We start from the raw sequence: 20,254 nt of genomic DNA, 5'->3' as shown, positions 1-20,254 counted from the left end.
CAGAAACCTGTTGATTCTGGCCTGGGGAGCCCCAGGGGTCAATATGATTAACGGAGCTGTGCTTTCAAAAATATATTTTAAAATCCCCATTCACTAATAACAATATCTAACATTCATCAAAAACTTACTATGTACAAGGCGTTGTGTTGCATGCATTCACGTATTATCTTCTTCAGTCTTCAGAGCAACCTTACACTGTAACTGTACCCACTTTACAGATAAAGAAACTGAGGTGCATAGGGGTTAAACAACTTTCCCAGGGTCACACCACTAATATTGGAAAAGACAGGATTTGAACTGATGTTTGGGTAATTTTAAGGGTTCTTTTAATCACAAAGATACTCCTTCCCTACTTGAGTCTGAGGCCTCTTGGAAACTGTCTGGTCCAGCCTTCCTATTTTATAGGTGTGGAGATCCAGGATGTGAGAGGGAAAATGACTTGCCCAAGGAGACAGAGCTAGTCAGCAGCAAGGCTGGGAATGGACCCCAGGCCTGGAACTCCTGATCCAGTGCTCCACCCCTCAGCCTCTGTGCCTCGGTGCTGGCATTCGACATGCAACACACGACATTTAGTAACCGCTGCTGTACAGACTGCTGAACTGCCTGAGGACAGTGAGAGCCTTCACGGGACCGAGATCTGCCTGATGGTTTCATAATTTCACTAGGTTCTTAAAATGAGAGGGGGCCCATCCAAGAGCTTCAATGCTGTTACACTGTAAATTTCTATTCACTGATTTCTAACATGCACATTTCTTGTTATGTCTCCAAACCATCTACAGTCTCTCTGTTCTGCAGATTTTTAGGAATCTGGTGATTTTTAGAAAAAGGTATAGCTGGTGGCCCCATCAGGGCAGACCTGGACCCATAAAGGCTTGTTTCGCCTTTGCAAGGTGCAAAGCCCTGAGGCAGGGAACTCCTTTGAGGCTGTGAGTAACTGGGGTGAGAAACCTTTTGACCTCTAGCCACAGGATCTTTGTCCCAGCACATTTCACAACTTGGAAAGGGAGCTCTGACTCCCAGTGGAGGAAGCAAGGGAGTTCATGTTTAGTGAGTGGCTGCAATGAGGCCTGTGTTAAGTATTTAATTCCCACCTTCACCCTGCAATATTATCCTCATTTTACAGAAGAAGAAATCAAAGTTCAGAGAGGGTAATTTGCCTGAGGTCTCACAGCTTTTAGATCAGTTGACCTAGAATTTGAACTCAGAGTCTGCTGGACTCTGGAGACTCTGTAGGACACCATGGAGCCATCAAGGGTGAAATGCCACCTGCAAGTGTTACCAAGGCCTGTAGGTCTCACCATCTGCTGCCAGACATGGTTCTTGTTCATTCTCCCTCATTCTTGATGCTTCCCTGGGCTGCCACTTCCTGATTATGTGCTACTCTTATCTGGTCATGCTTGTGCCCATCTCAGCTTTCATTTTCTGTCCAGGAGTTAACAGCCTTAATGAGAAGGTGTTCTAGAGGTCAATCACTACATGCACACCCACACTCTTTCTGGGGTACTCCTTACCTCAAAATTGCACCTGTCTGCCGTGGGATGGACACCTGACCAAGGTCAGTTCAGGTGTAATTAGCCCAGATGCTTGTGCTTTGTGGGGTCTTATTTAGCAAAGAGGAGCTGTTTTAATCAGATGTTTTTTCAAGAAATGGAAACTGGGTACTGAATCAGTAGTAGCACTTGAATTATAAAGATTGAGATTAGAAAGGGGACTAGGAAGTGGGAAAAGATGTGACGACCCACTTCTGAAATGATGAATAACTAAGACTATGTAGTGAGAAAAGAATATAGTATATGTGCAGAGAGTGGTAGAAAAGCTGCAAATACATAGATTATATATATTTGTATATATATATTATATATCTATATTTGTATATATAGTATATATTTGTATATATAATATATATTATGTAGACATATATTTAACACATCCAAAAATAGCTGCAGTTCCCATGAGGCCATGCTGTGTAGCAGTTCCTGTTCTTGGATTCCCATAATCCTGTGTCCTTTCATTAAACCCCCCTTTCCTGAGGTAAAATGAATGGGTTTCTTCCCTTCCTTGAAACCAAAGAAGTTTTGTCTAGAGCAGGAGGAAACTTGAAATAATTTATAAGGTTTGAACTTCCTTACAATTGACAAAGGACACCTTTGGGTTAAGAGGTCTCAGAGGGCTCCAACCAACAAGTCACACAGAACAACTTTTAAGCAGTGAGTAAAAAGTAGTCACGTAGTTTTCCAGTTATCTATTGCTATGAATGATACCACCCAAACTTAGAGGCTTAAAACAACCATCACTCTTTTGCTCATTAAATCCATAACTTGGGCAGGCTCAACAGGGACAGCTTGGAAAGCTTGTTTCTGCTCCACCTGGCCTCAGCCAGGGTGGCTCAAAGGCTTGAGCCGGACTCACCTGAAGGCTCACTCACTTATGCACTCACTCATCCACAAGGTAGATTAGTGCTGGCTGCTGAATGGGGCCTCAGCTGGGGCTCTGTCAGACACCTACCCAGGGCCTCTCCATGTGGTTTCTCCCCTTCCTTGTGGCATAGTGATTAGGTTCCAAGAATAAGCATTCCCAGAGGTGGAAGCTGTATCATCTTTTATGACCTTGGAAGTCACATAACATCATGGACACACTCAGATTCAAGAGAAGAAAGCATACATGATGCCAACATGACACTGTAAGGAGAACATGCTGGAAGGGGTATATTGTGGTGCTCATTTTCAGAAAATATAATCTGTCACATATAGCTAATGAGCTATAGACATTAGGAGGATGGAGAAAACCCCTGACCTATGTTCAGACAAATGCACATTAAATCACTAACAGATTAAGAGCTTCAGTAAAATTGCTGCTGCAGTGAGACAGAATTATAAAAAGCAGAGAGAAATATAAAGTACAGCATGTGGGAACATTTAACGCAGGTGCAAACAGCCTAGTAGACCTCAGTAACCCCTGGGAGTCTCACTATCTAAAAGCACACTAATGTTGAACCTGAACTATCTGTTAAGAAGGGAGGGATGGGGTGATACACTTTGGAACAACTTACATCAGAAATCATTAAAATAATGTTTTGGTTTTTTTTTTTTTTTTTTTAATGTTTTGGTTTTTAAATGGATAACTTCAAAACAGATTAACTTTCTTTTGTGATGACAGATAAATATCACTATAGTATCCTATAATTATTTTATGTTTTACTTTTCAATAAGAAAGAGCAACCTACCTTATAGTTCTCTTGGAGATATTCCATTATCTCCTAGCCTCTAATGCTGTGCCAGATAAGTCTGCTGTTACTCTTAGCTCCTTTGTAGGTCATCTGTTTTACTTCCCTGGTTGCATTTAGGATGGGATAGTTTTTCTTTGTCTTTTGTGTACTGTATTTGCTCTTACACATATGTCTGCCTGTGGAATTAAAGAAAAATTCTGCTCAGAGTTCAATATTATTCTTCAATCTGATGATACATGTTGCATAATAAAGATTTTGGTCTTTTTCCTAGGTTCTGGGGAGGGAGCTTCTGAACCCTTCCTGATTTTCCTGAGTGATAGGGGTGTCTATGTTAACCATGGTGGTAGGGCCCTCAGACCACACCTGAGTTTATGTTAATGAGTGACTCAGGATTGGGGCTGGTCACAACAGAAAGACCAATAATGTGATTAGAGGGTTGGGGATTTGAGCCATGTGATATCAGCTCAACTTCCTCCTGGAAGAGAAGGTGGGCTGGAGATTGAGTTCAGTCAATCATGCATATATAATGAAATCCCAATAAAAACTCTGGACACTCGAAGCTTGGGTGAGCCTCCTGGTTGGTGAATGTATTGGTGTCCTGGGAAGATGATACATCCAGATTCCACAGAGAAGGGGCAGGGAAGGTCCATGTTTGGTATCCTCCCAGACCTCATCCTATATGTCTCTTTATTTGGCTGACTCTGAGTTGTATCCTTTATAATAAAACCATAATCATAAAGTATAGCACTTTCCTAAGTTCTATAAATAATCCTAGCAAATTATGGAACCTGAGGGGGTCATGGGAACCCTGAATTTGCAGCCGATTGGTCAGAAGTGAGCATGGCCTGGGGACCCTTGAGCTTGCAGCTGGTGTAGGTAGAGTAGGGCAGTCTTACTGGGGACTGTGCCCTTAACCTGTGGAGGCTGCACTAACTCTGGGTTACTGCCAGAACTGCACAGCAGTATTGCACACATCTTTCTTCACTCTGGAAAGATTTCAGTGTTAGACACATGTGCTCAGCAAATACTACACTGGGTTACTGAAAAACCTGTAATGACTCCCCATTACCTGTTGTTCCAAGAGGAGCAAACTGGGGTTCCTCTTCCTGACATCAAAGACATGCCATTAACTATAGGAGAAATAATGTCATACCTTTGATATAGAAATAAAACAGTAAAAAATAGAGGCAGTGTGGTAGATGGCATTACTGTTCCTTTAGTGTACACTACTGGTGCTCGGTCCAAATTTTCTCAGATCTCTTTTCAGGTTCTGTTCCCTTTCCTGATTTCTGGGTGATTTTGTTTCCAAGAGCCATGCACCTGTGATTCTTTTTGAAGGGTTGGTCCAGGGCTGCTGGAACTGCTTCACCCACATTCAGAAAGCCAGAAGTATCCTTAGAACAGTCCTTAACCGATGACTGACAGCTGTGGAAATATGAAAGCCCAGCTCCCTTGCCTTGAGTTGGGATGAACTCTGAGGTATAATTTGTACCCAGAACCCCCTCTGGATAAGGCTCAGACCAGGACTTGGCCTGAAATTATACCCTTACTTAGCTTTGTCTCCTTTCCTGTCCTGCTCCTCCATTCCTTTTCCAGATTCTCCCAGAACACTTCCTTAATAGATCACTTAACCCACAAATCCTTGACTCAGGGTCTGCTTCTGGGAACATAACCTAAAACAGTTCCCTGTTATTCACTACCCAGCAGGTTGCCATGTGACTTGCAGTGCCTGGGGAGAGGCGGAATCTATTTCTCAGCCCTCCTTGAGTCAAGCTTGGCCACGTGATGTGCTTTGACCAATGGAATGTGATGAGAAGTATGTCACACATTACTTGAATCTTAAGAATCATCACATGGTACTAGAATTGTTTTTTTCTCTGGGGGAAAGGCCAAGATAGGAGCTGCTCCTTCAGCCTGGGTTCCAGAATAAGATGTGTGAAGCAGAACCATATTTGACGCATAGCTAACATGTAATGTGAGCAAGAATAAACCTTTGTTATTGTAAGACACTGAAATTTGTGGGTTATTACTGCAGTATAACCTAACGTATGTAATACAGGCAGTGTAGTTAAGAGCATGTGTCCTTGAGTTAAAGCCAAACTGAGGTCAAAGCCAAACTCTACCACTTACTATCTGTATAACCTTGGCCAACTTATTCAGCCTCTCCAAGCCTCAGTTCCTCCATTTGCAAAATGGAGATAGCAATGACATCTACCTCATAAGGTTGTTGTGGGGATTAAATGAGTTAACACATATAAAGTACTTCAAACAGTACTGATAAATGCTTGACTAATATTAACTAAAGTGAACTACAACTATGAACCATGATAACACATCCCCCAGTTTTCAGTGTTTTCTCCCACAACCACTGAGCTTGTTGGTTGCCTCCCCAGCATCCATTCCACTCTTCCCTCAGTCTCGATTTCTGTTTGGGGATCTATGTGGCTCTGAACTGATTTCACTGTGACTTCACTTGGCCTAAGATAAATCAAACAACTAATAGTGTCCTGGTAAACTGGATCCCAGGAGGGCGAGGAGGGAAGCCAATTTTCATGGTGTAAATTCTCCCTCCATGGCCAATTTCAAGCTACCAATGGTTTAACAACTGACTTGCAAAAATTCTGGAATATTTAAGTCACGTGGAGAGCCAGTACAAGCCGGCTCCAGCACACCATATGCCACCCCTCTAGCCATAATACATAAGCGCAAGCTCCTCCAATCAGTGAGAATCTCAGGACATCTGCAACTCTAATCAAACATAAACAATTCCCCTGAATTTTGCAAAATATAAAAGAGCTTTCCAAAGTGTATTAGGTTGAACATATGAAATCGCCAACACTAGTTTTGATCTACATAGAAGGCGATTTCATATGATTCAGCCTAAGGGATCAAATACAGAGGAAAATATGGCAGAAGAAAGAAAGAGGAAGGAATGAAGCAAGATGGAAGAAGGAAGGAGAGGAGGAGGAGTTAGATGCCACCAGAAGCAAATCTGAAGAACGACCATATGGAGCTTAAAAAGAGATGGTAATCCTTCACTCCACGACGGGTATTAAATATAATTTTGGACAACCAGCTTCTTCATTATTCGATTACACACCCTCTGGGAAGTATCATTACACCATACAAGCTTATCTAACATTCTAACATTCTTTCAACCTTGTTTTCATAGCACTGAACCGTGATTCCCTCCCTTTCCATCAAGGGCGAGAAACTCAGAAAGGTCTGAGGAGAGATTTTTGGCAAGCACCTTTCGACAGGTTTTGGGGGAAACTCGGTCACGCTATTTGGGGAATTCCATTTCCCGTGGCCTTTTCCCTCGTCATAAATTACTGCAGCAAGCTGGGGAGTTAGGGGCCCCAGCCGGGCGGACTCCTACACCTCTCGGAACCTGAGGTAACTCACCTGTGTGGGGGGGATTAGAAGGCCCCTCAGGGGCTGGCCGTGAGGATTAAACGATAAAATACACTTGCGAGGCACGGCACTCGACAGGAGCCATTAAGTAGGACAATTTAAACACCGAGCGGCTCTTACGGAGCGCAGCAAGGGAGGAAAAAGACGCCGCCACCGCACACGCCTCTGCCTCAGCCGCTTCCCGGCGGCCTCCGCGGTGGGCGTGGCCCCGCTTCCCAGAAGGGCCCGCAGGCGGGTCACGGGACAAGAGATCCGGCGCCAGCGCATTGAGGCGGCGGCGCCCTAGGCCCTGCCCCATAGCGGAGGAGTCCACAGTGCCTGTGCTCTCCAGCCACCTCCTACAGCCCATCCCATAGGAGCAGCATCTACACGTGGACACCGCACAGCCGGCATGCATACACTAGCCCACACCTCCGCACACGACCACACCCTCTGCTTTGGGCCCACACAGGGCACACACCTCCCCAGCGGAGCAGAGCCCACGCGGCACGGTGCTGGGAGCATATGCAGAACACAACGCAGTGCATCTGCACACAGACGGCACGTCTCAACCTCCACACGGAGTGCAGAACTCCCAACATACACCCAGCCTTCGCTCTGCTTACCAAAGACATGCGTGCATCCCATGACACACCAAAAACATAGGACACACAACACACAGCGTACCACTTCACATGCGCAGACTACAAACACCATGTATTTTGAGTTGTACACACCACCACATGGAGGTCGACTTCACACACACACACCACAACGCACTGGCCCCCCTCACCCACATGACATGCATACATTACACACTACACCAGACACAAAATATACACTTAAACCCCTGCTGTAAAGAACACGCATTCATCGCCCACATGCTTATATTACCCATACCACACTAAATACGGCATGCTGAAGAAGCCCTGCGCATCCTACAGACACATGCATATATCACATCATTACACACTCAGCAACATATTCCCAACACAAAAAACCCCAATGTATCAACAGACCCATGCTACACCCACTGTGCACAAACATGAATAATCACACGTACCCACACCTCAGCACGCTGGACATGTGTATATGCCACACCAGACAAAAATCACACCCACACCTGACCCACTGAACCCCCAGGGACACCTGTGGTGCCCAGCCATCTCTGTGTACTTGAGACTTGTCTGATTTTAACACTGAAAGTCCTAAGTCCCAGGAAACGCTTCCATTTGGGGGAATCCAGAATGGTAGTCACCCCACACACTGTTCAAATGAATCAGGCCAGGACCCTCAGTTAATACCAGTGATAAAAGCAAGCTGCTCTGGGGGCAAAGAGATAGGGGGCCGGAGTGGCCCAGAGCTAAGGAGACCCTCAGGAGTGGCTCCCATCCACATCCACCACCACCCTTTGTCTATAGAAAGAGTGCAGCTAGGGAGGAAATGCCCTAAAAAACAAAGTTACTATCAGCACCTTCCAAAAAAAGGAAAGAGGCAGAGTCCTAACCACACCTAACTTTGGGGTTTTACCCTTGGCAAAGCACTTTTACTGAACTTACCTCATTAGATCCTTACAAAAACCTGTGAGGTAGGTAGTGTAGGTGCTATTATGACAATGATGCTGGAAAGCACAGGCACCTGCTTGAGGTCACACAGTACAGGTCAGGCAGAGCAAGTTTGGAAGAAGTCCCATCTCCCTGTTCACCCCACCCAGGCTTCCCCCATCCTCCCTCCCCCCATCCTGGCTGATGCACAGCGGCTAGAATCAAGAAGCCACCTGTCTTGAGCCACTGCCTTCAAAAGTCTTTCATTCCCTCCCATTAGGGCAAGGTGCCCTGGCTGCCCCACCCTCAGGGTGGATTAGGCCTCTGCCTCCCTGCTGGGGTTTAAAGTACGTCAAAAGAGATCCTTGCATCAAAATAGCTCTCATAGGCCCTGTCTGGTAGCTTGAAATCACACCAGGAGAGACCCCTTTTAGGTAAAGGCATTGTACCTTGATGGCCCTTGTTCAAAATGCATCTGTATCCCTGGGAGAGACTTCCACGCTACAGCCTCAGCACCTTAGCTGGCGTTGTCTCCTCTGTCACAAAGTGCGTTGCAACAGACATTGCCTAATGCCGGCTTGCGGATGGAACTGGATTGTCTCTAGCAAGTCCTGTGGGAATGGGGCGCAGGATGACAAAAGTTTGATCGTGGCTGAGGGAGGGTGTGAGAAGGGTGCAGAGTGACCTGGAGAGGAGAAAACAGGACAACAGACGTACGGGATGTTGAAAAGGATGGGGACACACCCTTGGCAGGAGTGCAGGAGACCCTGAGTCTAAGAAGGAAGGCAAAGGGAATGCCATGAGCTTTCTAGAGATGACAGGAAGTAGAAGAGGGCCGAGTGTATAGGGTGGGCATATATGGGGGTGGAGAGATTGGTGGGAGAGGGCTGTTTATGAGGAGGCCCCTGGGGAGGGGGCTGTTTGTGGGGGACATTCTGGTTCATTGCTGGTGGCACCCTGAGCAGGTCACTTGAGCATTCACAAATTATTCCTCTGTGGAAGTTGCAGAAGAAAATGTAAAGATGTGGGAAAATGTTTGTGATGTATTAATAAGTGAGAAAAAAGGAGGTTACAAGACAGGACATACAGTGGGATCCCTATTTTGTAACACTGGCTGGAAAGACACCAAAATGTTAGCTCTAGTTATCTCTGCTGTAGGGAGAATGACTTGCATTTCTTCTTGGAGCCTTTCTGTATTTTCCAGATTTTCTACAATAAACTTGAAATGTGACTTTTGTGCGTTATCAGGAAGGGTTATTTTAGAGAAACGTTCATTGACTATTTATTGAGTTCTTATTAAATTCTGCAGTGCTGGCACCACACGTGATGCAGAGAAAATTAAGCCACGGCCATTGCTTTCAGATTACCCTTAAATCCAGTCATGGCACAGGGGTACAGTTCAGTGCACAAGAATGTGGCCACTGAAACCAGGCTGCCTGGGTTCAAGTCCCCCTTTTGCAGCCTCCTAGCTGTGTGACCTAGGCAAGTGGCTTGACCTTTCTGTGTTTTGGTTGCCTCATCTGTAAAATGGGGATAATAATAGCACCTGTAAGGATCAGTTGAGCTGATACATGTGACCACTTAGAGGAGCAGCTGGCACAGGGTAATCACGACCTAAGTGTTAGCTGTTATTGTTATTAGTGGTTAAAAGATTTACCTCTGGAGCCAGCTTGCCTGGGTTCAAATCCTTGTTCTGTCCCTGTCTGGCTTGGGCAAATGATTTAATCTCTATCTCTACTTCAGTTTCCTAATTTTTTTTTTTTTTTTTTTTTTTGCAGTACACGGGCCTGTCACTGTTGTGGCTTCTCCCTTTGCGGAGCACAGGCTCTGGACGCGCAGGCTCAGCGGCCATGGCTCACGGGCCCAGCCGCTCCGCGGCATGTGGGATCTTCCCGGACCGGGGCACGAGCCCGTGTCCCCTACATCAGCAGGCGGACTCTCAACCACTGCGCCACCAGGGAAGCCCCCAGTTTCCTAATCTTTAAAATGGGGATGAAAGTAATGGTGTCTCATTCATAGAGCTGTTATGAAAACTCACCAAGTGACTATGGACAAAGTACTTAGAACAGTACCTGGCACATAGGAAGCGCTCAATAAGTGTGAGCCTCCTTAATACTAATTATTACTATTATTACCATTATTATTAATACTGGGGGAGGCAGGGATTAGAGCACCATCAACCAGAGCACCCTCTGTACAGCCAGTGGGGTGGGGGTGGGGCCCCAGCACGCATGAGACAGGCTGATCCGGGCCCTGCAAGATGGTTCCATCCACTCTCTCTTGCCTCTCCTGTGTTGTCCTCTAGCCCAGGTTATTCTGGTCCTTTAAGTTTTAAAACTGTAGGCCAGGTACCACTCCTTGCACATACACTACCACCTCCCTGATCCTTGTTTAGCTACACACAGCGTGGATTTATGGTGAGCTAATGAAGGCAGGCTTCCAGGACTTTCATTTGCGTGGGAAGTGCTCTGGCAATACTATATTTATAATTGTGTCTTCTTTTTCTTATAGAGGACTTCTATCATCACATAAACTTAAGCGCCACCTGGATCCTCCCTTGGTTTTAGGAAGGGGGTTCCTAACTCAGACTTCCAAGTCCCCATCTGCTGAAATCTAACCCCTTTCTTTAACTGGGCCTAGTCACAGAGACCTATCTGGGTAGGACTTTCACCTATGTGAGCCTGTTCTCCTTTGTTATTGGTGCATAGTATTTTGTGTCTCCTTTTGCAGGCATAGCCTCTACCCATCACCATTTGGACTGGTAAGATCATGAATGAATGAATGAAAAAACGAAAAAGTGAGTGAGTGAATGAATATACTCTGGTTCTGTTTTGTTCTCAAGGAAAACCAGCAGAAAAATGGCTTAGTTCTGGGGTGGAGCAAAGCCCTTGGCAGACAGGACAAACTGGAAGGCCTTTTTTTTTTTGCGGTACGTGGGCCTCCCACTGCCGTGGCCTCTCCCGTTGCGGAGCACAGGCTCCGGACGCGCAGGCTCAGTGGCCATGGCTCACCGGCCCAGCCGCTCCGCAGCATGTGGGATCTTCCCGGACCGGGACACGAACCCGCGTCCCCTGCATCGGCAGGCGGACTCTCAACCACTGCGCCACCAGGGAAGCCCAAGACATTTCTTCATACTCTTCATGATTGTTTTGTGTACCCCAGCTTTACCTCTGTGACTGTTAGCTCTGGGAAGGTGGGGACTTCCATGTCGCATCCCTGACAAACACTCACAGCTGAAGAGTTGGGATGTTAAACAGGTGTGAAGGTTTTGTGTCAACTTGGTGCCCAGTTGTTTGGTCAAACACCAGTCTAGATGTTGCTGTGAAGGTATTTTTTAGATGTGATTAACATTTACATCAATAGACACTGAGTAAAGCTGATTAACATAATTTGGTTCGATTACCATAATGTGATTGAGCCTCATCCAATCAGTTGAAGGCCTAAGAGAAAAGACTGAGGTCCATCTTCTCACTCCTACCACCACCAGGAAGAAGGATTCTGCCACTAGACTGCCTTCAGACTCAAGACTGCAACATCAGTTCCTGTTGAAATTGCCATTCAGCCAGTCTGCCTTACAGATTATGGACTTGCCAGCCTGCACAACCAAGTGAGCCAATTCCTTACAATAAATTTCTGTCCCTCTCTCTCTACATATATACATATGTATATTAGAGAGAGAGGAAGAGAGAGAGAGAGAGAGAGAGAGAGATGTGTTATATTTCTCTGGAGAACCCTAATACAGTAGGTCTGAATGTAAGTTGTTTTCTTCCTTGGTAAACCATGCTTAATGTGAATGACTTTGCATGATCTAAGTGGTTGGACAGGTGCAGGAGGTCTGGGAGACCTCATCAGGTCTTCTTGTCTCTCCCTCAACTTCTGAGCAGGCTTGGACTTAAACTTGCAGTCACAAATAAGCATTAGGAATGAAGATCTGACTCCTCCTCTGCTAACTCCCCCCACCCCCGATAGTGTGAATACCTTACACTCCAGACTTAGGGTGACCCATCATTCTGTTTGCCTGCAGTTGAGAGGTTACTTGGATGTGGAACTTAAAATGTTAACACTCAGGGCTTCCCTGGTGGTGCAGTGGTTGAGAGTCCGCCTGCTGATGCAGGCGACACAGGTTCGTGACCCGGTCCGGGAGGATCCCACATGCTGCGGAGTGGCTGGGCCCATGAGCCATGGCCGCTGAACCTACGCGTCCGGAGCCTGTGTTCCACAATGGGAGAGGCCACAGCAGTGAGAGGCCCGCGTACGGCAAAAAAAAAAAAAAAAAGTTAAAACTCAGACCAAGGGTCATCCTATACAGAGCCTTGATGGAGGGAAGACGTTGCAAAATACATGGTACATGCACCTCATTACTTGTCTAAAATTTGAAAAGTGCTGCATTCTGAAACCCATTTGTCCCCACGTGTTTTGGATGAAGGACTGTGGATCTGGCTGATCATAGACTATCTCTGGAAGGAGGCACAAGCAACCAGCCACCAGCCTCTGGGAAGGAAATGGAAGGCGGGAGGGCAGGGATAGGAGGGAGTTTTCACTGCATATCATTTTGTATCTTTTGACTGTGTTATCGCCTCCAAAAATAAATACAGGAAATTATGGGAAAACAAAACTCTCTCTACTTTTGACTAAACTACAAATAGAATTTTTTAAAATTTTGAAAAAATAAATTACCTTGCTGCTGTTATTGATGCTATCAAAGCAATATTTGTATTCCTGATTCTGCTGATTCCAGTGTATCCTGTTCTCAGAGCTGCTTGTCTGTTGAGCCCTGATTTGGGAGTCAAGAGACTTGTTTTTCATTTTCTGAGCTGAGTGCTGGGTAGGTCTTTCCTGGAGCAGCAGGTGGACCCTTGCTCTTGCTTCAGCAGCATGCTCCACAGCCCCAGGCCAGTTTTTCCCTGGTTGGTAGTTATTATTATTATTTTGAAACACCAAGAACAATCATGCAAAGCAAGTAGAAACAGGCTGGGTCAGCTGAAAATGCCCACATGCTCCCGCCTTGGGTCTCCCGTGATATAATTAGCTGGTTTTATCCAGCGGTGAGTGGGAGGCTTGCACCGGGCAAGGCCAGAGGATGATGCAACCAAAGGCAAGCCCGGGCAAGGCCGAGCCTGAGCTGTGCTGGCCAAAGATGCTGATGTGTTACACTGGGGCGGGTGGGGTGGGGGGGTGGAGGTGGGGGGCGTTGGAATAGGAGGGGTGGTTCAGAGCTGCAGGGGTGCGGGTGACCCAACTGCCCAGAAGGTAAAGCTGGCCTGCGCACTAAGCCTGGAGCTCCCTCCCCACCTGCCCCTTCTCCCTTCCCCCATTCCCATTTAGTGACAGAATCTATTCTTGGTTCTCTCATTCTCAACCAGAAGGAACGGTCTGCTGAGAACTTCTAGAGGTAAGAAAGGGGGCCCTGTGCATGGACAGACTAAATCAGGGTTCCCAAAGCCGTGAGGCTGGAGGGTGGGGAGGTTTCAGTTATTGGGGAGATTTTTCAAAATACCTGTATACTTGTGTAGCTGGTTGACTCTCACACAATTTTAATTCAGTAGGTCCAGATGGGGCCAGAAATTGGAATAGGTTTTTAATTGTGTTAATTATTATTTTAAATGGAGTTAACTATTAAAATATATTACAAGGAATAAGCCTACCTTGCACCCAGAGTTGTACATAGCACAACTCCAGGGGGCGCTGTCCACACAGACTCAGATGGTGCTAATGGTGCCCACGGAGGTAGGTGACACAGGGGACCTGCTTCCCTTCCCAGAGGCAACCACTGTCATTGTTTCTTGTGTCTTCTTCTAGAAAGAGTCTGTGTATTTGTAGGACCTGAACATTTTTCAAAAGGGGGTTCCCTTTCTCCCATTCCCTGTGTTGAGAATTCCTGAGCTGGAGGGAAAATGATCTAAAGGATGGAGTTCAGGCATCTGCAAAGTGATAAGGGAGGATTGGGCCTTCCCTGAAGTCTCACCACAGCAGGCTCCCTCCCCCACACCAGGTTCAGGCTGGGTCCCACACAGCCCACCAAGAACCTGTCAGGGTCTCTATACCTGCATTTCAGACAATAAAAGGCTTTTTCTTAGTAATCCTCCTAGGCCCCCAGGAGGTTTTCAGATGGATTTGCTGAGTAGGGGATTTTCCTGCATTTCAGTCCAGTGACTTCTCAGCAGACTTTGATGTTGACTAGTCAAAACAAAACAAACCTATGTACCAGAAGGGGGAAATTGGGTCCTGCTGTGTGACTTTAGACAAGTCACACTGTCTCTTTGTGTCCTGGTTTCCTCCTCTGGGAACTGGGGAGCATCATGTCTACCTCGTTTTTTTTCCAACCTCTCAGCAAAGGTTGTAAGATCATGGATATGAAAGTACCCGTTTTATAGATGAAGATATTGAGGTCCAATGTCATGCAGCTCAGAGGTCATGCACTGTTCTTCTCGTGGCCAGGTCCGGAAACTCGGCAGGAAAAAAACTCTCTTGTGGGAAGAGGGGGAAGAGGAAAGGGTTCTCATCTGCCTCGCTCCTCTGCTGTGGCAGAGATGGCTAGCAGCTTATCACACATTTGTGCCCCCATCGGGGACTACACAGACCCTTGATCTAAGTGGGACCGCATGACAAGTTCTTACCAATGGAATGTGGGTGGGAAATGATGCGTGTTACTTCTGAACCAGGTGTGAAGAAATGCATATACCTTCTTGATGTTCTTTCTCTTTCCTCCAGCTGGAAGCAGAGATCCTGATGCCTTAGGGCATGGTGGAGCCACAGGATGGAAAGGGCCTGAGTCCCTGAATTATCACATGGAGATCAGCTACTTGCCAACCAGAACGCCTTAATTGTATTCATATGTGAGTGAGAAAGAAACTTCTATTGGGCTGTCACTGTAATTTGAGAGTTTATTTATTACAATGGCTAGTGTCATTCTAACACACACTCCCACTTTTCTTCCTAAGTCCAGCACTGAGCTGCTCGCATGTACCCAAAAGGAGACGTCGGTAATCATTCCTCACAGCAGGTGCAGGGTTGTTAAAAACCACTGAGGGTGGGGAGAGGGAGGCATAATCTCCCTTCAGCTCTGAACTTCGGGCCACCAGCATTTGGGGATTGGGTTTGCAGCTGTTGCATTCCACAGTGGCTCTGGTGGCATCTTGACTATGTGTGACACTCAGTGCCATCCTAGGGGAGCAAAGATAAGGACAAGCAGCTGATAGGAGGGGGAACAGAGGGGGTGGGGCCACAGCCAGAGCCCTGGCTCTGCCCTGACTCTCTCTGCCTGTGTCATCTCAGCCAAAGCCAGCACCTCTTGGGGCCTCCATTCCACCATCTGTAACATGAGTCTAAAACACCCATCCAGGATGGAGAGGAGTCAGATAATGGATCTGAAATCCTGAAATGACTTTCTAAGACTCCACACTGCTATGCGATCAGAGGATCCAAACCCAAGACCCTCAGAACTTTGATGGGCCTTTTTCTTGGGAGGGGCTTAAAAATAATTTGTTAGGAAAGAAAGAAGTGAAAGAATGCATAATTCCTACTTTTTGGGAATCATTCAGAAGGCTGTTCTGAGCTAAAGATCCTGGGAGAGGGATGCCTTGGGCGCTTTGAAGGCTGGCTCAGAGGACTGAACTCAGTGTCTGTGGGCAGTTCCTCTTGTCACCAAATGTCTACCCACAGGTGTCCAGTATATCTGAAATTCCACCGTTAGTGCTTCATTCCTTTGGATTCCTTTTTATTCTTCCACAAAAATGCAAGCAATGATAATCCCAAACATGTGTGCAGTGCTTTAGACTTTTCCCAGTAATCCTGAAAGACACAGACAGGTCCAAACGCCAAGTGCAGGTGCTTCACCAATCATTTTTCTTCTGACAGGAAGATTGTGGGGCAATTCTACTACTAGGTGTATGTCCAAGAGAAACTCTTGCATGTGTGACCCAAAGACATGGATAAGAATAATTAGGACTTCCCTGGCAGTCCAGTGGTTAAGACTTCCCCTTCCAATGCAGGGGGTGTGGGTTTGATCCCTGGTTGGGGAGCTGGGATCCCACATGCCTTGTGGCCAAAAACCCAAAACATAAAACAGAAGCAGTGTAGTAACAAATTCAATAAATACTTTTAAAAAAATGGTCCAAAAGCAGAAACTAACACACCATTGTAAAGCAATTATACTCCAATAAAGATGTTAAAAAAAAATGGTCCACATCAAAAAAATCTTTAAAAAAAATAATTATAGCAGCCCTATGCATAATAATAGAAAACTGGAAATAACCAAAGTGCCCATTTACAGGAGAAGGGAATCACTGGATGTTAAATAACAGTGAAAATGATTGAGCCCTGTTTTAATTATCTATTGCTGCATAACAGGCCATGTTAAAACATAGTGGTGGGACTTCCCTGGCGGTCCAGTGGTTAAGACTTCGCCTTCCAGTGCAGGGGGTGCGGTTCAATGCCTGGTCAGGGAGCTGGGATCCCACATGTCTTGCGGCCAAAAGACCAAAAAACGTAAAACAGAAGCAATATTGTAACAAAATTCAATAAAGACTTAAAAAAATCATAGTGGCAACCACGATCATTTATTTGCTCACAATTCTACAATTTAGGCAGGGGCTCATTGGGGATGGCTTGTCTCTACTCCATGTGGCTTCAACTGGGGAGGATTAACTGAGGGTGAAATATCAACTTTTAAAATGGTCCTCTCATGTGGTTGGCATGTTGATGCTGGCGGTCAGCTAGGAGATCACTTGGAGCTATTGTGCATGGGGGAGTAGCCTTGGTTATCTTGCATGTGGCCTCCACATGACTTCTCTCAGCATGGTGGTCTCAGAGTAATCAAAATTCTCACGTGGTGTCTCAAGTTCCTCAAGAATGCAAAAGCAGAAGTTGCTAGACCTTATTAAGGGTTAGACCTAGAACAGGCACAGAATTACCCATTCTATTGGCTAAAAGAGTCATAAGCCAGACAGATTCAAGGGGAGGCAACGTCAAGAGAGTGCAAATGCCCAGAGCTGTACTTCATTGGGTGCCACAGACTTGCACAAACCACAATCACCGATAGCCATATGGATAAATCTTAGGTAGGTTATGCTGCAGGAACAAAGAAGCTTCACATTTCACTGACTTCATATAACAAAAGATTATTTCTTTCTCACATACAAGTTGGTGGGGTGCTTGGCTCCACACAGCCACTCGGGAAATTAGGCTGAGGGAGGATCTGCCATAGTGAGGTGGCACCATCTGGGACATGAGACCTCACTTTTGCCACAGCCAGGGAGGACAGAAAGGCTGGAGAATTTCACTTGACCTCAGTTCCAAGGAGGAAAATGTCACTTATGTTCACATTTCATTGGCTAGAACCAGTCACGTTACCCAGTCTAAACTACAAGGAGGGGCTGGGAAATGTAGGCGAGCACGTAGAAAAATGGAAGAGCATTACTGTCTTGGTCACATGTGATAAAACTACTGAAAACAAAAGAAAGTTCAACATAAAATAGTGTACACTGCAAGATAGTGTTTATTTTGGGGTAGGGGAGGAAGGGTCAGCATAAGAGAGGAAATCACAGGAAGGTATCAATGATTTGTAATGTTCTAATTCTTGGGTTGAGCAGTGAGTGTTAATTATATTATTTTTTAATGAATACATGAGTAAACAGATGAATGAATAAATAAAAGAGAGGGCTGAGAAGCAGAGGCACTGAAGCCTAACCTCAGAGTGCAGGCCAAAAATGGCTCTTCCATAAATATTCACTGAGATTAGGCTGAGGCTGCTAGGCCTTGAAGGTACAAAGATGAATAAAATATGGGCTCATCCTCTCTAGGTTCCCATCTCAGAGGATGCAGTAGGCACATGAACCAGGCAAGCCAGTAAAGCACAGTGGAGTGTATTGCTTACCAGGGGCTCTGGGAGCCAGAGGAAGCCCTGAGAAAGCCTTGCCCCAAGGGGTCATATAGGTCGGGTCATGAAGGATCAGTAGGAGTTCAATGGGTGGAGAAAGGAGTGGAGGTGGGGCATATTGGTCAGGAATACTCATTCCAAGAAGAAGGAACAATATGTGCAAAGGCACAGGGAGCCCTTCACTCCTCAGGTGGCCTGTGTTCACAACATTCCCTCACCACCTTCTAGTCCCTAAATGATATGATCAACACATTCACACTGTGCTGTGCCACCCAGAACCCTCTGCAGGATTCAGGCACTCATTTGCCGTGCTGATTTCTATGTGCCAGGCACTATGCTAAGCATTTTGCCTATATGATCTTATTTAATGAAGAACAGAACTTAATACTATAGAAATGAATTTCTAATGGTGAAATTTCAGGCTTAGACAAGGTGAAATTGCTAGCTCAGGGAAGCTGGAAGTATTTGGCACAAATTCTGTCACAAATTCTTCTACCTCACTGTATGGTCAATTCTGATCTTTGTACTGGCTGGGTAAAACCCCCAGAAGGTCGGGGGGTGGAGTTGGGGGAGCTCCCAATCTCATTCTTCCTTTAAAAAAAAGCAAGCGGGACTTCTGCTCAATAATATAATAATGTCTCTGTTCTGCCACTTCTCTGGGGGTCTCACTTCTTGGAAGCCTGTGTGGAAGTGAATTCCACTGAAAGCTGACAGCCCCTGTTAGGGACTCCGCAGGCCTTTTCTGAGAAAACAGTGACATTGTTCCCAGCACTTCCCCCTGCTTTCTGGGCAGCTCCTGTGGCCACCATTGAGCCTTCCTTACATCCTCCTTCTTCAGGCTAGGGCTTCTACCTTTCCTTTCCGTCATCACGTCCCTCCTGGATGGGGGCTGACCTGGATCCTCCGGCCTCTCAGGCTGAGTCTCCCTACATCCCTAAGCTGCCTGCTTCCTTGGGAGCAGGCCCGGGCAGCAGGCTGTGGTCCTGACTAGCATTCAGGCCCTCAGGAACATGTCCTAACATGTTGAGCCCTGGCATAGAAGAAGCTGGTGGCTGTTTTGTCCTTGGGGCTTCCTGCTTTCAGAGAAGAGGGGGGTGGTAGGAGACAGGAGACCCCCAGAGACCCTAGGGAGACCATGGTCTGAGTTCCTCTGAACAGAATATGTGATTTGCAGCAGATCCCTTGGGACTGGCCTGGGATCTAGTGTGTGTGTGTGTGTGTGTGTGTGTGTGTGTGTGTGTGTGTGTGTGTGTGTTTTGGGAGTTAGATCTTGCATGTGGCTTCTAACAACCTGCTTCTTTGCTTCTTCAGGGCAGAAGTCCTCCTTTAAGAGCATACCTGGCTACACATTCAAGTGTATGGTTGGAAACTTTTTTTTTTAAGTGCTGAACAGTACTAGACACTCAGTAGGTGCTTAATAAATATTTGTTGAATTCTGTTGTGGTGGTGGTGGTGAGCTAGAAGTTATAAAAAAAAATTCACTTCCCAACAAAAACAACAAAAAGAATTATTTCATTGTGAAGCTCAGGACCACAAAACTTTAAATAATTCAGTACAAGCCTTCATTAAATTTTTTTCCCAAAGTAAACAGACAGACAATGTCAAGTCTATCTGAAATGTCTGAAAGCCAAGGGGATTCAAGGCAGTTGGAGGATATGCCCGTCTTCTGCTGGACATTTGACAACCCAGCCTTTGGGTGGTGTGGGTACGGGTGTGTTGGAGGTGGGGAGGGTGGAACTGGGGAGGGTGGAACTGGGGGAGAAGGGGGCTGGTCCTGGGATCTTGGCCTTTTTGAGGTCCTTCTGAAGTCCTGGCCTGATTCCAAAATTAGGTAGGCAAGGGGGTCTGGTAATGTGCCCTCCTACCCCTACCCAGGCTCTTGTCCCAGCAGTAGAGGAGAAGGAGGTCTGTCTTTCCTGAGGTCAGCTGCATTAGAGGAAATAGACTGGGCATGTCTGGGCAGAGATTTCCAGACACTGAACAGCCCTAGATGTCAGTAATTGTAGCTGTTCCAAGCCTGGATTCTATTTCTTAGTAGATTTCTGTTCAGATTAACACTCTGTTCTCTGCAATTTTTTAAAAGGAGAAACTGCAAATGTTTTAGGTGAAGGAGGAAGCAAAGGTGGGGTGCAAGTGGGGCTAGGGGTGTGGAACAGCGGGGCACCTCACTTGCTTTTGTATCTGTCAGAAGCACCAGTGGACGTTTCCAGAATT

The 20,254-nt window shown here is 46.2% G+C and overlaps 1 long non-coding RNA gene across 1 annotated transcript; it reads left to right on the top strand.

Moving 5' to 3' along the window:
* Positions 1-13,342: 13,342 nt before the first annotated feature.
* On the top strand, positions 13,343-15,038 carry LOC137233041 (uncharacterized). The gene is made up of 2 exons (XR_010947271.1): positions 13,343-13,555; positions 14,875-15,038. It is a non-coding gene; the product is annotated as an uncharacterized lncRNA (long non-coding RNA).
* Positions 15,039-20,254: the final 5,216 nt, after the last annotated feature.

The sequence above is a fragment of the Pseudorca crassidens genome, chromosome 10 (genome assembly GCF_039906515.1).
Source record: "Pseudorca crassidens isolate mPseCra1 chromosome 10, mPseCra1.hap1, whole genome shotgun sequence".
Lineage (NCBI taxonomy): Eukaryota > Metazoa > Chordata > Mammalia > Artiodactyla > Delphinidae > Pseudorca > Pseudorca crassidens.
This window is presented reverse-complemented; position numbering and strand designations above follow the sequence as displayed.